This window comes from Melozone crissalis, unplaced genomic scaffold (genome assembly GCF_028551555.1).
Source record: "Melozone crissalis strain CALT ecotype California unplaced genomic scaffold, PUWL_Pcris_2 ptg000016l_1, whole genome shotgun sequence".
Classification (NCBI taxonomy): Eukaryota; Metazoa; Chordata; class Aves; order Passeriformes; family Passerellidae; genus Melozone; species Melozone crissalis.
This window is the reverse complement of record NW_026535794.1, coordinates 21,902,361-21,925,479: the sequence shown is the minus strand read 5'-3', so window position 1 is coordinate 21,925,479 and position 23,119 is coordinate 21,902,361.

The following is a 23,119-nucleotide window of genomic DNA, read 5'->3' as shown; positions in this document are numbered from 1 at the left end:
ATAAAAATGTGATGTATTAAAGATCGATTTTTAGAAAGCAGTACAGTTGTTTATTTTACAGTTTATTTTGTGATTTCAGTATTTGACCAGAGTAGCTGCATCACAAGCTACAGGTTGTTTATTTTATGAATTTATGAAATTCTGGTACCCCAGAAGTGTTAAAACAGACTTAATAGATCATTTTCAGACACAGTCCAGTTGATTACAACATATTTCACTTTGGTTTTACTGTTTTCAAATAAATTTTCTGAGAATTGATAAATGCTGTGGAGACACTGCAAATTTATCCTTTTATCCCAAGAATTTGGAGGGTTTATTTGTAAAGTTCAATCCCATAAGAAAACTAAGTACAAAAAGGCCATTCAGTTCTCAGAGAAGACTAAATGAACAAATATAGATCATGTGATCTTACTCCTGCTTGTCATAAACAAAGATTTCAATATTTTAAACTCATGGCATGTCTTAAGTGTGAGGCAGCTTGTTTCTAAAGAAAGGAGGCTGACCATGTGGAAAATAATATAGCTTTTTTCCCCCCCTTTCTCTAGATGGTCATGAACTTAAATTAGTATACGTAGGATGAGCTCAGAGCTAGAAACCTAACCTTACTTAAAACCTAATTCTGTCTGTAAGGAAAGGTAGAGCATTTTGTTACAAAGAGAAAAATGCATTTTCCTGAATATAGTCATATTATTTTCACAAAAATCCAAACAGATACAACAATTCTTGCAGCATCAATGAATACCACATAACGACTAAGGCTGGAAGGAAATGAGACATTGCACAGAGAAATCACAGAATTCAAATGGTTTGGCCTGGAAGGGACTTTAAAGATCACCTGATTTCAATTCCCCTACATAAGCAGGGACACTTTCCACTAGACCAGGTTGCTTAAAGTCTCATCCAATCTGGCCTTGAAGACTTCCAGGGATGGGGCATCCAAAACTTCCCTGGGCACTGGGTTCCAGAGTCCCACCATGCTCACAGTAAAGAATTTCCTCCTGCTATCTCATCTCAACCTGCCCTCTTTCCATTTAAAGCCCTGCTCCCTTGTTTTATCACTACATGCCCTTGTAGAAAGTCCCTCTCCAGCTCTCCCTTGCAGCTCCCTTTAGGTAGGCACTGTACGGTTTCCCCAGAGCCTTCTCTTTCCCAGCTGAACCACCCCAGCTGTCTCAGCCTGGCTTTACAGGAGAGGTGTTGCAGTCCTGTGATCATCTTCACATTCCCTCTTCTGGACTCCTTATTGGAGGCCCCAGGGCTGTTCACAGTACTCAGGCAAGGTCTTGTGAAAGGAGAGGGCAGAATCACCTCCCTCACTCAACCTGCTGGTCACCTCTGGTGATGCAGCCCAAGGTACAGCTGCACCTCTGAGCTGCACATTTTTAAAACACAAGCTGTGTATAGTTCCACACACTTCCTGCATTTCTGTTTATTTCAGCCCAGAAAAATATTTTTATCCTTCCAAACTATGCTGGGCACACAGAGCTTGTCTCTTACCTGAAAAGGCTAAATTTATCTATATAATTACATGGTAGCACTCTCATAAATGCTGCTATTCATGTAATGAAACTGAGCTATTCCTCCAAATGGCTTCTCTTTAAATGATCTTTTCTTTGTTGCCCCAGTGAGCACTGAAGCATCTGAGACTGACATACTGGTAATGCCATTGATTCTTGGATGAAAACTCCCTGTGACACAAGGGATAGTTGATATCTTAGAGCTCAGTTCAAATCCTCTTCAGAATTAAGCAAGTGCAAGTTATACCCCAGGCACGTTTCTATGCCTTGTTTGCTGACAGTCATTGACTAGACACCCTTAAGGAAAAAAAGGAGACAATTTACTGCAGCCTGAGAAAACACCACAGGAGCAGTTTCAATAAATAACATTAATACAATAAAATGACCTAAGTCAGGCAGTAGTGAGAGCTCAGTTCTAATTTGGGTCATACATGAGCCAGCAGAGTGCTCTTGGAGAAAAGAAGGTGGATGGTATCCCAGGCTTCATCATTCAAAGCATTGCCAGCAGATCAAGAGAGGTGATCTCTCTACTCAGCACTGGTGTGGTCACCCCTGGAGTGCTGTGTCCAGTTCTGAAATCCTCAGACCAGAAGAGACACAGACACACTGGGGAAAGTCCACTGGAAGGTCATGAAGATGATAAAGGGACTGGAGCATCTCTCCTATGAGGAAAAGCTGAGAGAGCTGGAACTGGTCAGCCTGGAGAAGAAAAGGCTCAGAGGGAATCTGATCAATGTGTACAAATACCTGAAAGGAGGCTACAAAGAGGATGGAGCCAGGCTTTTGTCACTTGTGGCCAGTGACAGGACCGGATGCAATGGGCACAGACAGAAATACAGATGGTTCCCTCTGACCATCTGGAACCACTTTTATTGTGAGAGTGTCTGAGAACTGACACAGGCTTCCCAGTGAGGTTGTGGAGTCTCCATCCATGGAGATATTCAAAAGCCACCTGAACACAATCCTGGGCAGCTGGATCTGTGAGGCCCTGCCTAAGCAGGCAGGCTGGACCAGATGACTTCCAGAAGCTCCTTCCAGCCTCAGCCATTCTGTGATTTCTATTCAGAAAGAATACTTGAGCCCTAGCACTGGAGGTGAGTGGCAACTAGATGGCTGGGCCTATTCCTAAGCCAATGTGGGTACTTTTTCCTTTCTGCAGCATTTCTTATTTGTCCAGTCCATGCTGATGCTACACAAAGTACATTTTTACATTGTACAAACAATGTAAATTGTATTTAAATTGTAAGAACACATTTTCAAATAGCTGACTATTCAAGTAATGAATACTAACATACTTAGAATGAGTACCTATTAATGAGGCTCTCTTCACCAATCATTAGTAGACAGACACATTAAATGAGTGCCTTGGAGACTATATGGATTAGTTTGCAGGTAGGCTTACAGTTAAAATTTCCAATTTTTAATTCTACAATATTCAGACACCCTTGAAAGGTATGCTGAATATGCTTATGCTAAAAGTTGGGCTAATTAGTCCTTTTCTGTTCTTTTTCACAATGTCTACTGCCCTTTTTCTTGTGGTATTATTTCCCCATAGACAAATATAAGTTATAAAAGCAGTGCTTAGACAGCCAATGACAAATCTATAATGGACAATTAACAGTTAAATATTTCATATATAACAAATGAATTCAGTGAACAAGAAGGTGCAAATATTTATAATAAAGACATAGCTCTAGCAGGCTGTTATCTAGCCTTTCTGGTTGGCAGTAGCAGTGTGTGCATTTGAGAGTTGCTTTGAAGTACTTTTATAATTTCTAGAAGAGTCCTAGTTTACTAGTGCATCAGTTATTTTACATATGGAAGATCACACAAACCTAAATCTAAAACAAAATAAAACAAAACAAAAAGAGTGAACATCAGATACAAAGCCCTGAAGATTATTTTGCAGTGCTCCTGGTAAGTTGAGCCAGCTACAGATTATGTGGTATTAAACATTTTACATGAAAATTATAGAAGCTATTTAGTCCTGGATCTTTCAAAGAAATAAAACAAAGTTTTATGACCAGAACAACAATTATTTCATATCCTTTTGAGAAATCTAGCAGTGATTGAGTACTACTGTTTTAGTTGTAGCCATGCTGAGCATGGATACCCGAACATAATGCTGTCTTTGCCATAATTGCCTTTCACCCTGAAGATCTCAGATCATTTCAATATTGACATACACATGCTGTGCTATTAATATGAGACTTGACTACTGCCTATATGTGCTCATAAGGTAAAGAAATGTTTGGCTCAGAAGACCTAAGTACTTGTTTACATGGGGAAGCCAGTGTGAAACAGTTATGTGTGAAATACATCCCCACACCTGACTGCACACTAAATTCCTCAGTAGACAACAGCATGTGGACCAGCTTGAGATATCAATATATATTAGAGCCAAAAGTAGCTTTTACTGCCCTATTTCTATATTAAATGAAATTATATTTATCTCATGGGAGCTGCCAGAACAGGACTAGGCTGAGATTAAAAAAAATAAAAATCTGTAAGCATTGCATAAAGGTTGCAGAGGAAAAGCTAGTAGGGAGTCTTGAAGTTAAAATGAGGGTTCTGGGGGGCCAGGCTCAGCAGCTGAGAAGGGACTGGGAGATCTGAAGCAGGGATGAAAGGATGACTGAGGAGTCAGTGGGTTTGGGGGCAGGGGAAGAAAGGATGAAAGAAGGGTTATGTGGGGCCTCTAGAACTTTTGGGAGTAATGGGAGATTGTGACAGGCAAGGGGGTTTCTCAGCCTCTAAGGTAGTTCTGTTTTCTAGATTTTCCTGCATTTCTGAAAGGTGAATGTAAAACAAACAAAAATATTTGAGAGTCCCAGATGAATCCCTGACTCTGAGAGTTAACAATTTAGTAAGAACACCAACAAAACAAAATTCTGCATAAAATAAGAACAAGTGACAACATTCATACTAAGGATTATTATAAGGTCAACATAGACTATAATTAAGGGGAAGTTGTTATTCAGCATTAAAATCCTTCTTTGCCCTTTTCCGGTATTTATGACTCCATTCAGCTGAAAGGATGTCTATCATTTGGATATCAGCTAAGTGAACCTGAAACTTTTTCTGAAGAAGGCTTGATTTAAACTCTGCTGGATATTATTTACATTATTGTCTGAGCTGCCACAAAGCTCTTATGATGCAACAAAAAAGTCAGATTAAAACAAACCAAACTTTCTTTATGCTACACCAAGCAATGACAAAATATACCAGTAAAATAGAAGCTTTCTAGAGTATATTTTGGTATAAAGCCTTACTAAAACCACTGCCTTCCCTAAAGCTCTTAATAACTAAATTTAAGAGCCTTCCCTCTCTGTTTAATCACTTTGATGAAATACACTCAAAGCAGTTTAGATCTGAGTTCCTCACCACCAAGTCCCTCCGTTGCTCTCAGCTCTCTCCTGGAGGCCACCACAGCAGTTCAGCTCTTGTGGAAGTGGATAGTGACACAAACACCCACCCAGGCACAGCTCTGTTCACAGAGTTGCGAGTGTTTGTGCTACCTTGTGCCTCCTGATGACAGTTCATTTGAGTCAGCAAAAAAAAAAAATGCAAAAGGAGTCTTGCTTAATGGCCTTGAGCTGTCATTACAAGTCCTGCACTAAAATCTTCGGGGATGAAAAACAAAAAGAAACCACTTTATAAATCAATACAAAACAGGCAAACATTGTTCTCAGAAGCTATAATCTTACTAAGAGTTTTAAAAAAGATTTTCACTGAAGTCCTAAAGTCAATTATGTCTTTCTGTGGCACCCCTTCCTCTTCTCTGCTTGTTACCTCTGCTCTCACATCTCCTGTCATCCAGGACACTTCACTTATTCTCATGGTTTCAGCTACTACCTGTATTAACCAAAAGCTAATATATCTTTCTGCTCCAAATTTTACTTACTTTAAACTTTTGTTTCAAGGATATCAGTTTTATAATTGGAAATTATAACATTCTACTCAAAAATGTTGAGTTTTCTTTACCATTTAAAACTTGAATACTGTTCCTTCTCATCCAAACTTCTAAACATCACTTACTTTTTATTTCTTTGTCTTTTCTTCCATTTGTCTCATCTTGTGCATTTATACCAGTTTTTATTTCTGAACTTTGCCATACCTACTGCCATAGTCTTGTGCAAGCAGTTTAACATAATCTCTATTACTACTGGTACTCCCACCTCCCTGCTTCAACCTCTTTCCTCCCTTAATCTAAATTGAGGAATGAGGATTTTTTTACTGATCAGAAGCCATCCCTTATCTTTGGTTGGTGTCAATACACCTGCTGAGTCACACAGATAATGCTGCATCAGTGTGAATCACTGTTTCTTCATAAGAGGTAGAGACTTTCAAGTTTTAAAGCTCAGGGGTTTTTTTCCAAATGCCATTATGCAGCAGCTTTAAAATAGCTCAAAGTTATTGGCAATTTGCAAATACCTCTGTTCCAGAATAGAACAGAATAGGATATCCTGAGTTGGAAGCGACCCACAAGGATCATCAAGTCCAACTCTATTTAAAAAACTCAACTTTTAAAATATTTCAGGTAATCATTTCATCATATTATGGCACCAGTTCTTACTGGAAATGATTTTGGGAATATTTTAACTACCTAGTTAAAACCCCCAAAGCCTTGTGGCACTTATTGATGTAACTTTTCTCAGATGACTGTTCTGCTGCATCTGCCTGCCACACACATCCCATCACGCCTTAGCAATCCCTTCGACAGCCGCAGCTGTGCCAGCAAATACAAACAGTTTCTTAGCTCCCAAGGGCCCAGCTTTGAATGAGTGAGTGCTAAACACTGTCCCTCCCACAACAATTTATATGATGCATTTTGTGATGGTTTTTGTTTTCCTTCTGTCACTGAACTCAGGCTCAGAGTTTGCTACCGAGCTGTTTCACATGACATGTAAGTAATGAAGCTCTACAATATTAGCATGTGGAAATTGCTTGGGCTTTCACATGTGTTTTGCTTATAAATAGTTCTGATGGTTTACTTGCCACTATTCTGAGTCTTATGGGTCCCAGGATGTCTCAGTGTCTCAGTACACTTGGTGTACTTGTGCTTTTTTCCTTGTCCTGCCATCTCCCAGTATTTTGGAAATAACCAAAAGCCAAATGCAATATCCTTAGATTTTTGTCATTCCCTGCAACCTTTATGCCTGAAAGTAAAGATAATCACAGTCCTGCTGTTTTCAGGTTGCTCCTGAGGACCTGGAATGCACTTGTTCTCTGTGTATAGCACAGTGGGGAAGTAACAGAAATGAGTTTCTATATGAAGCAAAGTGTCAAAGGAGCATGTGGCAGGGAAGGAAGGAAGAGAATGTCAGAGACCTGTCAGAGGAAGGTGACCAAAGGACTGATGAACAATAGAAATGCTTTTGTCATCTGGGGGAAGAAGAGATGAGTGTGTTCTCTATGCCAGAGTTCAGGAGAAAATTAACTTAGTCTCTGTTTTAATGGAAAGGAGATAGCAGATCTTTCTTTATGCTTTTAAAATACAAATGATTGAGTTTAAAATAAAGGGTGTTCACCTGCAGACTGAAAGACAAATTTGAATGCTCATCTCTCTCTCTCTTCTATTTTTTTTTCTTTTGTGTGCATGTGTGTGTGTGGCTCATGCCTTTTCTTTCCAGAGTGCACTGAGACAAAACATTTTATGTATTCTAGATTCAGTCAAGAAGTTAATTACCATAATAGAAAATATTTATACACTTGTGCCCCAACTTCTCCAGGTCAGGGTTTGCATATCTTCCCTTGTATTTCCTGTATACATATCAGAAATGCAGAGAACTCTGTCTGCACTATTCTCTCCTTTTCATTTTTTCCCCTGTTTGTCCAGAGCATGTGATTCTTGGTCCTGTGCAGCAACAGGAGTTGGATTTGATGATCCTTGTGGGTCCCTTCCAAATCAGGATATTCTATTCTATTCTATTCTATTCTATTCTATTCTATTCTATTCTATTCTATTCTATTCCTGAATGGCCTGTTCTTTTCAACTGTGATACTTATCACAGTAAATTTGTATTATTCTTGATATAAAGTAGATCATACTGACTGAAGACACACTGACAGAACCCATCCTTGACTTCTAATTAAACTTGACATCTGTGCTGTTGAAAATTTTATTAAATGGTATTAAAAAGATAGGAAGGTGATTATTGTCTTGTTATGGTTATTGTCTCTTGCTATCTGAGAATCATCTCTTCCCAACTTTATGGAAGACTATCTATCTGAAATAGATATAGATTTCCAAGGGAGGGAAACAGGAATGAGAGAAGGAGCATCTGCAGATGGTTTTGTCTAAAATAATCATCATCTGGAAAAGACAGAGCTTAACTAGTGTGCAAGGAAAACAAAGTGAAATGTGAAATACTGAAATGATGGGCAGGACTGTATTATTTGTCTCATGAGTGAATAAGACCAGGCATTGTAATTCAGCAGAAATAGAACTGGTTGTGAAGGACTTGTCTCATGACTACTTAGGAAAAAATTGAGGCTTCCTCAAGAGGCACAAGCCTCAGGAGATGGGGGCTGAAGTGTTGTGAAATGCTTTTGTCTCTGGCATTCTGAACCCTTTAAACACTCATGTGAGCAGGCCTGGCTCTGGGACAGGAAAAGTGGGTATTTGTGTATTGGAGCAAACTCCTGTGAGCAATGAGCTGCTGCTGTTCACTGAAGCTGAGATCAGCTGCTTCAGGAAGGCAGCAGACCTCTGGCTTTCCCAGGCCTTCCACTTAGCTTGGCTCACTTAGCTTGGCTTTTCCTGATCTGTTTATGTTTCCTACCATGCTGACACACCATATGCCTGCTTGATTATGGATTACCCACTTTAATTTTACACCAAACCCTGTGCTGCTTCCTGAGGAATATTCACTGAGCATTCCTACACCTCAGGATGCTCCAGGAGTAGTCCTCCAGTTGAATGTATGTCTTCTAAAAATTAAAAATAAAAAATTTAAAAAAGGGGGGAAAAAAGAGAAAAAGTAAGTTATTATCAGGTTCTGCATCCAGCACAGAGAAAACTAAGGCAAGAGCATTTGTGGCAATATGTTGGGTAGACAGGGTAGAGACTAATAAGAAATCTAAAAATGTGGTGGGGTTTTTCCACCTGGATGGAAGAAACTTACGGGTTTGCTGAGTGTGGAATTGTGGAATAATGTCCATAGATAGAAGTCAGGCAATCCCTGTAATGCAAAGCTCAAGGCCACAAGGACTACTCTTTCTGTTACGGCTCTTGTACACTGAAAAGGAATATGGGAGACAGGAACTGGGAAAATTTGTTGAGATCACTTATTGACAAAGGTGGTGTGGCCATCCAACAGAGTACAGAAGTACTGTGCCACAAAAACTGAGGTGATGGCAGTTTCTGCTTTCATGTGAAAAAATTATGCAAATAAAGACTTCCATTGCAATGTGTTCTTCTGAGCACAATGAATATAGCTTTTCTGGGGAAACCCAGAAAATGAGAGGTGAGCTCATTAAATGTATCTTATGGTGCTGTGATTTTATGAAGCTTGAGAAAATGAAGACACAAACAAACGGGTTTGACCCAAGAAAAATAGTCAAGGCCCTAAGTGGATCACATGCTTGCAGAGAGAGATGCTCAGGAAGCCCTGCATTTGGCCTGGTTGTAGGGACATTAGTTCAGCATGGGAGTGACTCAGACTAGTCCCAGAAGTTAATCTGTGCAAATGTGCACTGAATTTGTCTGCCTGTGCTTCAGACTGGCCTAGCACATGCCAGCCTGCTTTTGAGATGTGCTCACTTTGCATTGAAGGACACTGTACCTCCATCAGGAACCGTGTTCACAGGAATGTTTAGACACACAGTTCCTTTTAAAATGAAGGGCTCAGGCTAATGAACACTAATGAAATGTTCACTGTAGGAAACTGAAACTCTTCAAATGTTGGGCTTAACTGTGCATGCATGCATATGCATGTGGATACACACAAACTATTGTAAATGGAAATCCAGTAGGACCAAGACAGAAGTTGTAAAATTTAAGCATGCTTTTCTTGGATTTCCTTTCCATGGAAAACATTTGTTTATGTGTTTGCAATGCCACCATGAAAAATTGTCCTTTTTCAATCTTACTGTACATATTGTAAAATGAAATGTAGATATATATCAAGACATAAATACATATATGTAGGCATACAGCTGTGTCTGTGCATAGTAGGCAAATATATCTATATATATATAAACATGCAAGGAAAATAAAAGGCTTTTATTCTTTGCTTAGTTTAAAATCCCAGGAGTTAGTATTATTCTTTTAAAATTCCTATACTGTATAAAGGCACACAAATACCATATATTCAACAAAAACAGCTTGACAAAACAAGAGCACATTGGTACAGCTCATGTTCTTCCTTTCCAGTAACTAAGGTGTGCTTCAGAATAATGACATTAGAGGCTAAGCATGGCTGTGACTAGAGTCCAGGCTAGCAAACCCTGCTGGGATAATTAGCATAACCTCCCTGCTATTGTCATTAAGAGATATTAAACTGAGAGAATGTACAAGGAGTAAAACAGAAGTGGAAAGGACCAGACAAAGATGAAGTTCTAGGGACTGGGAAAGTGGAGAAGGTTGCAGGGAGTTCCAGCTACGAAAATGTTGGGAACAATGGTTTCATATTCTGTAATATAATCTAATGGTTCCAGCTGGTCTTAACTCTGATGGAAAGGCTTTGTTTAAGAACTATAAAAATCTTCATTTTTCATAAACTCTGAGTAATCTGGGAAAAGAGAGACTTTTTCTGATCTGAATTATGTGGTCTTTGTTCACACTGTCTTCCTTACTGAATCTAGGGAACAATATGAGAGCCCTCCTGTGGCCAGCTGAACACCTGTAAATTCCCATGATGGCAGTCAAGGACAAGACAGCCCACTAGATCATTACCTGGTGTCTGATTTCTTGTTCAATGGGAGTAAGTTGTTATTATCACACTATTTATTGTGTAGAGGTGTGCATGGCGTTCTCAACAATAACTCAAAGGAGACTGTCCTCAAACACTGATGTTAGAGCATCTAAATTAGAGCACAGACAGAGTGAAATGAAACAGAGGTAACACTAGTACAGAACATAATGACTTATTATCTACTGCTGTAAGTCAGCACAACTCCACCACCACAGACAAAAGAAGATAAGTGGATTGAAGAGGTAACCATATGGAACTCTTTAACAAAAGGCAGTGGACTGGAAGTGGAAAGGATGGTTCTGAGCACCAGTCTGTGTCTCTATTTACAATGCACTGACATTTACACCAAGATGAAAAGATGTGAAATCCTGTGCTCTGAATGGGTATTTTTGATACAGCCCTTTGCAGAATGTAGATACTGCATAAGCTACCCAGCAGGATTTTTGTTAATAGTCTGCCATTTCTAGACAACTTGGACTCTACCAAGCTAATCCTTATTCACATCAACTTGGTTTACAGAAGTATCAGAACAAAAGGATGCAATAGCATAAGAAAGACTGAGTTCACATTTTTGATACCTATAAATTTTCTAGTAAAAAAATCCTTCTGCTAAAGGGGCAGAAAAATATTCTGTGCAGCCTCTTAAAAAGAGTGAAAAAAGTGGGTAGCTGGTCTAAGTACATAGAGATCTTGAAACATTAGGAAAAGATCAACTTTTATTAGAAAGAATATGAACCAAAATAATCCCTGTAAAGCTAAGAAAATTGATACCAATTTATCCCTTTCATAACTACAAAAATGAAATAATCTTTATTTTATACAGTCAAATTCAAGAGGATATACTGAGAAGCGACAGCTTAGCTCCTCTGAACAAATATGCTGAAAGCTTGGCCTGAAGAACCAAGTGTGTGCCCTATGCAATGCAATGTGTTACATTACTGAGCTCTTTAAATGGACATAGGCAGCTGAATACCTTGGGAGAGTTGTCAAAGATCATTTACACAATATTGGTGATGATTTTCATTAGCATGAGCAAAAGTGCAGGAAGAAAAAGCAGTATTTGATCCTTCCAGTGCAATATTAATCAGTGTTGCCTACCATCAGGTCACCAGTTTTACATGTTTGTAAGTCAGAGCAAAATCCTGTTCAAATAATCTGTATCTGCAGTTTTCCCAGCAGCAGATCAGCATTATCCAAAACCCCTAAATAGTTGCTCCCTGAAATTTGTGAGTTTCATGATCCTTCTAGACTTCTAAATTCAGCTTTGTTCTCCTTGCCAGGCATGTGCAACATGTGACAAACTCTGGCTCAGTACAAGAATTTTGACTTGTGAATTAAAATGTGCAAATCCATATTGGTCCAAGTGGAGGCCTTTCTCTCTTGGTAGTACAGGCAGTTGATCAGTAGATGGTGGTGCTGCACTGTCACCCGATGCAGCTGGCCAAGGACAGTAACCAGGTGTAACCATTTCTGTTATGGAGCAGACAAGTAACGGTCTTGGACATGACTGAGATTTTAATAAATCAGAACTTCAGAACATTAAGAAATAAGAAATACTAAATATGTGTATCTTATAAACAAGGAAAACTATTTTCTTTTTTGTTTGTTCTTTTTTTTCCCCCAGAGTTTCAGCAAGCTTTTAAATTTCTTTTCCCTCATCCTGTATTTTAATTCAGTGAGAACAGAGTCCTTTAGCTTTTGCTGTTTTCATATACTAAATAGAATGATAAAAGCAAGGAGAAGTAAAATAGAGTGGGAAGATGCCTATGAAATTGTCAAACTCCAGAAATCCTTTCAACATGGATATTTGCCACTTTCCCCCTCCCACATTGACCTTCTCACCACAGCAGCTCTCTGGAGGTGAAGAAGGGACAGAAGAGGCTGGTTGTAGTCTCATTTTCCCAGGCAGGTAAGATGGAGAGGATGAACACTGGGGACATCCTTCACCTGTTCATGTACCTGATTCTGGCATGCCTTTGTCTCTGAGTCTTGACCTGTTTGCACTGCTGGGGGTATTTTAGAGCTTCTTTCTAGGGACATGTGTGCCACTGTGCCCCTGCAGCCAGGGTGCTTGTCCTGGGGACAGACTGTATTCATCTTGGGGCTTCTACTGAGAAAGAAGACATAAAATCTTGGAGCAGGACCCCAAATGAGTGAATCAGAGCTGCCTGTCTGAGCAGTTGAAGTGCTGAAGTTTTACAGCAGGACCTCTGATGGGAGTGACATGCTGAAAGCAGTTAGAATATATTGAGGGCCAGGAGCCACGTCGCAGGGGCAGATCAGATTTCCAGTTAAACTCGTTTTCCACCCTCTGGCCAGGCTGCAGAATTGCCCACTGCTGCAGTGGGAATTAGCAGCTTCTATTATAAGTATTTACATATGATGGATGATTAGGATGTAGAAAGCATAGTTTAGCAGCAGAGTAACTTTGAATATTTATAGGCTTTTGTTTAATTGTATGTAATTTTAAATGTAATGACTCCAGAATTGGGCAGTTACAAGGCCATATTAACACTTATAATTTGCCACTCACTTCTGCCATCAAAAGCAATACTTTCTCAGTTCCTAGGTCATACTTCCTGGTCTGACTGACAGATTATGTGCATGAACAATCAGCTAAAGGAGCAATTTCATTTGGGCTGCACATAAAACCTATTATGAAGGTAAAACCAGACATTAGTTCAAAATTGAACTAATGAATAGTACTTGAGAAGAGGGTAAGAAAGCTGATCCAAACTCTTCCTTTTCCTCAACCAGCTGGTGCCAGAAGAATCTGGTGTCAGAAAAGAGAATTGAGGGGCAAGTCCAGAAGACCTGAGTAAAAGTGTCTTCCAGCAGTATTGGTTCCTATTCTATTTTAGTTTTGGTCCTATCTTCACTCAAAACAAGAACTACATTGTGAGGGTGGATGAGTCTTTAATTCATCTCAGAAGTACCAGGACAAGTTGGGTAGAGAAAGAAAGAAAAATGTGCCCCAAGGCTAGCAGGCCAGAAACAAGAAATGACCTTTTCAGATTTACCCAGCAATTGTCAGGTTATTTCTTCTTTCCTCCCTCCCTCCTTCACTGTAATTTTTCTGTCACCTAGAAAGAAAAGCATGTTTAAAGATGTAATATAAAGAATAATTCCCATGCTGCCCCTTTTGGATTTGAAAGCTGGTAGGAATTTATTGCTCAGTAAGTTAAACCTGATACTGTGACATTTCTAAGGGCAATGGTTATATAAATACATCCTTATACTATCTCTGGGGTGCCACTGCAAACAAAAAACACAGTCCCCACAGGGTAATGATATCACCTTTACATGACTGAATATAAAAAATGGAAGACCATAAAAATAATCTTTTATGAACAGTTTCTCTTTTATTAGGTCATGGAAAAATATGTTTGTTTTAAAAGGAAACAAAGTACTTCAGGAGTGAGAAATTTAAATAATTTTTCATGTTACTTCAAATATTAAAAAGGGAATACAATAAAATACAAAGAAATTCATAAACTCTGATTGCTCAGACATAGTTAATTTTGCACTATGAAGGTGTCAGTGCAGAAACATTATCCCTGTCAGAAAAAAATCAAGTCTCAGGATAAAATTAATATCTTAAAGAAAAATCATACCACAGCTTGTACTGTAAGGCTCAGTCATTAGTGAAGTTATTTAATATAGCTGTTTCATACAGTATAATTAAAGTGATAAGTTAACCATAGTCATGACAGTTCTTCCTTGATTACTGTATATTATTCTCATATGAATCTTAGAGTCATGAACTTTTGGTAAATTTGGTCTAGAACCTTCATATGGATTCATGAGGTTTTACATGCAAATACAACTTCTTATCCTCCAAAGACTGAAGAAAATTTGCCTAATTTAAGTATGTCCGGTAACCAGATGGAGCAAATAGTCCTTTAAGGCATATGAAAGTCATGAGTCTCTCTGTCTCCCCCCTGCCCCCCCCCCCCCCCCCCCAATGTTTGATGTAGTGTTAATGTCAGTTATCACACCTATCAATATGTCAGTTATCACACCTATCAATTTAATGTGAAATCTCTATTTTTCTTGCCTAGCTGCATGGAAAAAGATTCAGGAACAAGGTAATACCTAAAGAAAGATATCACTGTCAACACTGCAATAAAAAAAATATCCAGGTCCCTCTGTTCCTTACCGTGTTATAGGACACAGTACTGCCCTCCCTGATTCTGTAGATGACATCTATATGTAAAGAAAGGCAGACAATAGAATTTGGTCTTAACTTTGACTTGAATGCAGTAATTTATTTTGTGCTAACTATTACCTCACTGAAACTGTTTCCAAGAAAGCAACTTTTAGTAGTAAAGGTGAATTTCATGCTTTCCAAGGCATGCTGTGGGAACTTTCCTGTTGCTTGTAGAACTAATGAATTTTTCAAGATGATATTTTCAAAAATTGCCACTCAGCTGACTACCTCTTTGGACTGCTGTTGATAGACTTATGAGCAGTACTGGAAAGACTTCCAGCACTGGGAAGAACTCTGCAAGGTTGCTCTTGCCATTCTTCTGCCTCAGGCTAGGCTCAGTCTCTGCAGTTCAGCCCAGTTTTCCAGACTGCGTGTCCCAAGTCACTCCCCAGGGAAGGGGATTCGTATCCCTCACTGCTCTGCCTGTTCAGAAACACTTTCTAACATCTAACCTAAACCTCCCCAGTGACACATAAAGCTTTTAGGTTTTTATCCTATGCAACATGAACACGGCAAACATATTACTTCCTTTTGCAGCAGCAACTTTTTACATGTCGGAAGTTTATGTCTGTCTCCCTCCTCATTCTTCCCTTCTTTTGGCTGTCAATCTCTGCAGACAGTTAATCATTCTTATTGCCCTTCTTTGGGTCCCTTTCAGGTTATTCACATCTTTTTAAAATAACTGGAGTTGCTAAACATCCCTTATGTGGGATTTCCCATGTTTAAGCCTCAAATCTCACATGCCATATTAAAAACATGTGAAATATTGCCTGCTTGAATATTTCCTCTGTATTTGAATAGGTGACATGGGTTCTGAGGTTGACACATGGAAACTTGCAGCTGCTTTCCTGCCCATTCTTCAGAGCTGCCTTTGGCAAGACAGAGACATGACTTGGATGTGGCTGTGACAGAAATAAAAACCAAAGTGTCCCTGAAGGAGCTGGGGAGGTCTGAAGAACAATGCACACCCTGAAGCACCAGAAAGTCGTATCAGTGTTTTAAAATTCAGAACTCACTAATTCTGAGATGCTGCCCTGAATACACGTAATCCTTCACCCAAGGACTCACCAATGTAACAAGAAAAAAAATACTCCTATATTTTGTAGACAATGCTTTTGTTAATACAGCTCAGGAGAGGACATTTTAGGTCCCTGGCTTCTGTTTTGCTTGGGATTCTCCATGCTCTCTTCTCTGCAAAATGCTATCCAGCAAGTCATGCTCCATCCTGCATTTGCTCAGTTCCTTATACCTGATTACCTAAGGACTTTGTCTTCACTGCACTTCCTCTTTTTCTTATCAGAAGAGGTTTTTTTTAATTTTTCAAGACCATTCTAAATTTTGGTCCTGTCCTCCATTACTCTTGCTGTTTCTCCCTGCCTGGTGTCATCTGTGAGTTTAATGCCTGCTCTCCTTTCAAGTATGCAAATTATTAAAAAAAAACACCAACCAAAACTATAGCCAGACCTTGAACTTTAGCTGATGTATTTTTAGTTTCAACAAAGAATCATCTGCTATGTTATTTGGAGCAAGTCAGAAGCAGAACAGACTCTACTCCTCAGAACCATTTCCATGGATACCATGCAACACAGATTTGAGTTTGCTTCTTCTGCTTCTAGAGGCATGGAAGGGCTGTGTGGCTTGTAGAATTAGTATCAGCTCTTTTCTCTGCAAGGAAAGACTGCACAGTCATTCTGAGTGTCCTTAGCCCTGTCCACTGTGAGAGCAGCCCTGTTTCAGAGATGTGAGCACACATTTAGCTGGGGCAGAACATGAGATCCACCCAAAGGAATAAACATCTCCTCTCAGAGCTAAGAATACTCCAGCACTAAGAATGTCCTCTGCAAAATATCTGCTTCAGCAAATAGGAATGCTTTTTCTTGGAGTCCCTAGGTAACTGAGAATAACAAGAGGGAAACTACAGCCTTTTTCAGGCTCTAAGACCTGTGACATTCAACTGCAGCAGTGTCCATCACCTCTAAAAATATAAACCCTAGCAGATCCCAATTGCATGAGAATTTCCTTTAACATCATCAAAAGGTCTGGGATCTCTCACTTAGTGAAGAGTTTTAGAGGAATATTTTAATAATTTTCTATGAATATGTATGAATCTTTCCAGTCTGGGCCTATCAGAGGAGTGAAGCTTGGCATTTAGGAAATACTTGAACCTAACTCACTTCATTTTTTTTGCCAGCACTCTGATTGATGACATTTCTGTGTAAAAGAAGGCTTTGCAGCTGACCTTTCTACTCCTGCCAGAGAGACCTTACCGGCAGTGGCAAATTCTGTCATTACCCAAGGTGGAAAAGATACTGTTTGTCTCTATTCAGTCTGGACACTTTGGCAGGATCAGAAATATATTTCTAGTTAATTCAGTACCAGTGCAAAGCTTTCAGTGACCGAAGTGGGTGAAAGAGAGTGAAGAAAAGCAATTTGGACTATATTTGAAAGAGAATTTCACTCACTTATGCTATTTCCAATTGAATTTCTAACTTTTAAACCAATTGTTATTATGTTCCAGATGATTAAAAAATAAATTCCTGTTGAAAAATGAGATGGTGGTTTATACCATCTCCTTGCCAACAGTGAGAGTAGAGGTGGCTGAAAAGACATGAAATGTATAGCCTGCGCTGATAGAACATGGGCTCACAGGATTTATATGCACTCAGGGACCCCTTACAGGACTGTTTTGTGCCTGTGTGGCCAGCCATGAGAATGTCATGGGCTAGTTTTTCTTTGCAATGATGCAAGGAGGTAATAATTCCCACATTTTTCTCTCTGTGACAGGAGGAAGGTAGCTTTAAGAGCTGGGAGGCTGAGGATTGGGACCTCTAGTTTCTCTAAGGTGATTTTTAAAGATTCTTTAACTCTACATACTTCGTATTACTAAGCTCCTTAAAGATTTATGAAGTTTATGACAATTATTTTTCCTTGTGTAATTTCCTTTCTGCTCAAGTATTTACAGGAAGAAAAAGTTGGCTTTTTTCCTCCATCAAGTCAGCAAAGCTTATCCTGTGAGGATTTCTGAACGAAAGGGGAGATTAGTGTTTCAGGAACATACCTTAAACTCACTTCAGAAGCATTTACTGGACTTCCTGCCATGCCTCCTATCCAGCTGCCTGGGCAGTCACTGCCCTGCCTCCCTCTGGGCTTCAGCTTTATTTTATTGCAAGGAATTGGGGAAAAAAAAATCCACAAACAAGCTTTGAGATGCTTTTTATCATAAAATCCCACTTGGGATATGATTGTTTTTGACTAAAGCAGGAGCTTCACTTAATGGGATTAAGGAAATTTCCATCTGCTTAGAGGATCCTCCTTTTCTCTCTGTCTCATTGACAGGGAAAAAAAGTTCAATTGTAATTGTATTGCAGGATAATACATCCAGTGCCTTTTGAATCAGTGCCCACAGCTATCACTGCCTCAGCTGTACAGAAGGGAGCCAACTGCCCTCAGGGGTTTTACCAAGACCTATTTCTCACCAAGACAGAGAATATTTATTGTCCTTAGATGCACTTTAACGTTTGCAGAATCATAGAATCATAGGAGATACTGAGTTAAAAGCGATCCATCAGGATCATCTAATCCAACTCCTGGGCCTGTACAGGATCCCCCAAGAACCACATGATCTGCCTGAGATTAACAGCTCCTTTTTTTATATCCTGCTCAAGATGCAAAACATCTTCTTTTTTTTTTAACATTAGCTTTTCATAGAAAATCACTTCAAACTAATTTCTTTTCCTACATCTTTCAGTTTTGGAGCATGCTTCACTGTGATAGTGATGGCTCTGCATAGTAGGATCACACAACTGTTTTGTTAGGACAAAGCAAGATGTAGAAAGACAGTGAAATACAGCAATCCATTTAAAAAAATAATAATTCCCACATCACTGCACAAATTACTTACATTATATTTTTGAGATTAGCACAGTGTGCTTCAGAAAGTCAGTTACCCTAGTACCCTACTCTGTAAGTTTATTTACCTTCAATGAGCTTTGTTTCCCCAAAATATTTAGGGGGGATATTAAAAAGAGGGTTTTTTGAGATTGAGAACTAAATGATAAATATCCTGTTATTGGGCTTTTTCTTTTACAGCATAAGTAACCCTTAGTTGTACTTTTGACATGCTTGCTTTGTTATTATAATTATATCTGGCAGTAAGTTCATAGTTAGAAAAATTGCCCTATTCAGAATGATTTCTAGAATCAAACCAGTCTTAGAGGATGGTGTAATTTAAAAAAACCAGATCAGTATTCAATTATCTGCCCAAACATGTGTCGTTATTTAAGGTTACTTGGTATTTAACACTATCAGTGATTTTTTATAAGGGGAAATTAAAATTCTGTACTCTAAGGAGCTTGTGAAAGGTTTCATCAAAAGAAAAAGGTGCAAATGTTTGTAAGTATGCCTTGTTCCAGTTTGAGGCAGAGATAATATGTGTGACATATTATCTCTACATAGTTAGAAACTTTCTACTTTATCTTCTACTGTCCAAAATCTATTTTATCTTTTAATTTCTCTATCAAAGAAATTGATAGGCCTGTTCATTGACATAGGCCTGTTATGCAGGCCTATGTTAATGAAGGAGTAGAACCAGCAAAGCTGATCATCCACCAGGATGCCAAACCCACTTGGTGCAGGGTGTGTGGGCACTGGGGTCCTCATGGAGCAGCCCACTCAGCATCTGAACCATCCCCACCATGGAGTGCTCTGTGCCCTCCCCTCTCTCCTTTATCTATCTATGGGCCTCTATGCAAATATTCATGATTTCTGTATGTGTGTTTAATCTTTGATATTTAATTCAACATATGAAACTATTAAACAAGTACAGTTGTTTTAATGAGTACACCTGCATTTTTTCCTATATGGATTTGAAGAGAACTGGATAAATTTTGCTTTTACTTTAAACATTTTCAATGAAAACTTGTATTTTCAAAGGAACTATAAAGCTTGCAGAAACTCTTCAACAAGGCAAGGCATTATGTTCTAAATAAGTTTTCATTTTTTCCCAAGGAATCCAAAATATTTGGAAGGTTGAAATGAATATTCTTTGGTTTTGCTGCAAGACTTGCAGGAAGCCTCAGGGATTTTTATTAGGAACTCTGTCACTTGAACATTTCTTTATGTAAATGAAGGTATCATTAAATGCTAAGTAAGGTTAAGTCATGCTCTGCAGAGATTGCTAAGAAGTTTGATTTCAATTTGTGCCCTCCTCTTGATAACCTCTTGATTAGGAATTCATCATTTCACTACTTCACCAATTGCATTGGAACCTAAAGAACTTTTTGAAATGAGCCAGAATTTCCAAAAAAACCCTCCAAAACTGCAGAAAAATAGAACAATAGCACAAAGAGAAAAGGTTCTGACCGGAAGGTAGGAACAAAAATTTAATAGGGTATTCTTCAGATTGTGTCCCACTTGCACATCATTCTTCTAATTATTCAGTAAAAATACCAAGAAAAAGTGGCCAACCTCCATATTTCTTAAAAAATATTAAATTACTTTTCATAATATGTTACTTTTCAGTGCTGTTTCTTCACTGTTTTTTTCCACCACATTGTCTAGCTTTCACTCACAAGCCAGCTAGAGGGGCCTCAGGGCTCTGAAGTACAGCTTGAATGACACATTAATCACTATTGGAAACTTACAGACTTCATGCTCACCTGGTTCCTTGGTGCCTAAATCACTTGAGCACATTTTTAATCCAAGCATCTCCCAAATGAAGCCCTTCACAGATTACATGCTTTCCACAGAAGGAGTTTTTTTATTTAGTTCTTGCTAAGGACAGTTGGCCAACAGGAAAATGTATATCTGAAAAACTAAGCTTATGTCCATCTGGACAGGTTGAAAATTTGATCAAATGTTGGACAATAACATATCCTAAGTGTTCAGTTTCCATAATGCAGCAGGCTCATGTCCAGTCTCTCCAAAACACCAGAAGAGAAAAGATGCAACAGTAGTCTTTTATGTAGAAAAATACTTAGCAAATATACAAGCTTGCTGATACATTCCCGAGAGGCTAAACAAATTTTTACTTGTAATTCTTTTATAGCTCCTTTAAGATGGTATTTTTTCCCCTAAATGCAATGTTGAAATTCTGCTTTAAGCATGTTTAAAAAATGAAAGTTACATTTTCAAAACTGAAAAAGAAGTCTCTGTGAATAACTAAATCTCAAGAAGTAGAGCTACAGAGCTACAGATACAGGCATTACCTGCTCAAAAGTTTTAAAAAATACAGTGTTTGAGCTTAATAAAGCCAGCATCACCTGCAAGCCAGATTGGTTGGAGGGTATGGTCTCCTGCCAAACTTCAGGGAAAGGTCATATTTTGAAGAGTTCATAACTCAGTTGTAAAATGTTAACAACTGTTTTCCAGACTTCTCCTTGGTACACAAGTTTCAGTTCAGAAATCCTTGCATTTAATCAAATATAGTTCATGTTTAGGGACAAAGAAACCAACTTTGAATCTATTTACAGGGTTTTGTTTATAACACTGAAGTTTCACCATTGGGAATCAATGTAAGACATAGAATACAAACAGTTATGTCTATTTGTACAAATTGAAGAATAATGTTAATGATATAAATACCTAGTTTTGTGTACTAGTTTTCACCAGTAGATTTCATGGAGTCAGATGTCATACCCCATGTTAATTAGATGAGCACCTAGTTCTGTGCAGTACTTTTTACTGGCAGTTGCCAAGTCAGGTTTGAGGCCTCTGATCTACAATCAAAGAAACAAGCTGACTGACATATAAGCTGATCTACCAGACTGGGAACTGAGGTAGGAAAAACATCTGGGGATCTTTACTCCTGACTGGGCCTGCTCACCACAAAGCAAGCTATACGTGCAGTGAAAAGTACAATGCACTATCTTCACACATGGATGTGTATTACAAAGTCAGGTCTGTAACAGCCTGTGCACCCTGCACAGCTCCAATCATGGGTGCAGCCATGCCTTGCTCTGGCCAAGAGAGATCAGTAGCCCTACATGGCTCCAGGGAGGGCTTCATTTGCCTCTCAGGGGCACCAGGAGTCTGTCACCCATGAGCTTTGGAGCTTGCCATGCTGGTCTGTTTCTTTAACAGTAACAGGAGATTATACTTATAATTATATGAAGAGTATAATTATTATACTGTTATAGTATCCTAAGAAACAGGGTCTAGATAGAGATTCTGCAATTGTCCTAAACACCTAGATATTGAGATATTGAACCTACAGGTTTTAGTAGGTACAGAAATTCAGTTCCCATTCATCTCCCTGCAGAACAAAGCAGGGAACAGTCACCCAGTATTATGTTTCACCTGAACACCTCTAATAGTAATGTATGTAATATTGTAAATATATATGTAATATTGTAAATAGCTTTACAATAGTTTTGTACAGTATCTATTAAATATAAGCATTGTACACTTCATATGGCAATATGTCATGTGTGAAATTGTCTTCTGTTGCAATTTGTGTTTTAGTCTGTGAAAACCGTATAAAATTAATAAAGTTTCTAAAAAAATTAAATAAAAAGTAGTGGTCTGATTCCTTGCTGCATTATAAAGCTTAATCTGCAGTCTTCAGTCACCTCTGTGAGCTTATTTATATCCCAGGCCAAGCATGCCTGTGACAGTACAGAAGGAACATCTGTTTGTGCAGAGCAAACAATTATTACCCATTATGAGGACAGCACTGGAACAGAGATATAATTAATTACAGTAAATTTAGCATCATGAATTGAAGGACTTGACTTCCATTAGCAAAGAGGGGAGGGGGGCTCAGCAGGCAGATAACATCTTTTATAGACAGGGATCATATAAATGCCCATTTCACACTTATTTAATCTTGCAAAAACACTGTTAGGGGGAAAAAAATTGTTCCTGAAAAGCAAATGAACTATTCTAAGGCATTCAGACACCCCCATACAGAGTTTGTGTTCAAGAGAGCCCTGTGAGTCAGGACAGCCCATGATCCCAGCTGGCAGACCTGCTGGGACACGATGGAGCTCTGAGTGCCCCCATGGACAGATGCAGGGCAGCACTGCCAAGGTGCCCACCTCACCCCTTTGGAGCTGTGTGCCAAGATAGGGATGCACCAGCATCGTGCTCTGCACCACAACCCACATGTGGTGCACACAAGAGGCTGCCTGGGGTAAAGGATGCCAGGTGGGACAAGGAAAAGGGTGCAGGGCCATGCAGGCAACCTGCCCAGGGTTTAAATCCTTCAGTAAGGCTCTGCAGTGAACAATAGTGTGTGATTGCTGGCATTGTGCCGTTCTCTGCAGGTAAGAGCAGCCACCAGAGGGGGTATGTTCTTGTGAAGATTCCTGAAAAGGAGACCACTGTATTTGGGACCAAAGTGTTCTAACACCTTTCTCCTTATGTCCTAAGTATGCAGCAAGACAGAGCAGAAAACAAGTTATTAGAAATCCATCAGTGGCTTTGAGATGGGAATGTAATAAAAAAACAGAAAAAAACAGCTCACTCTCCCATAT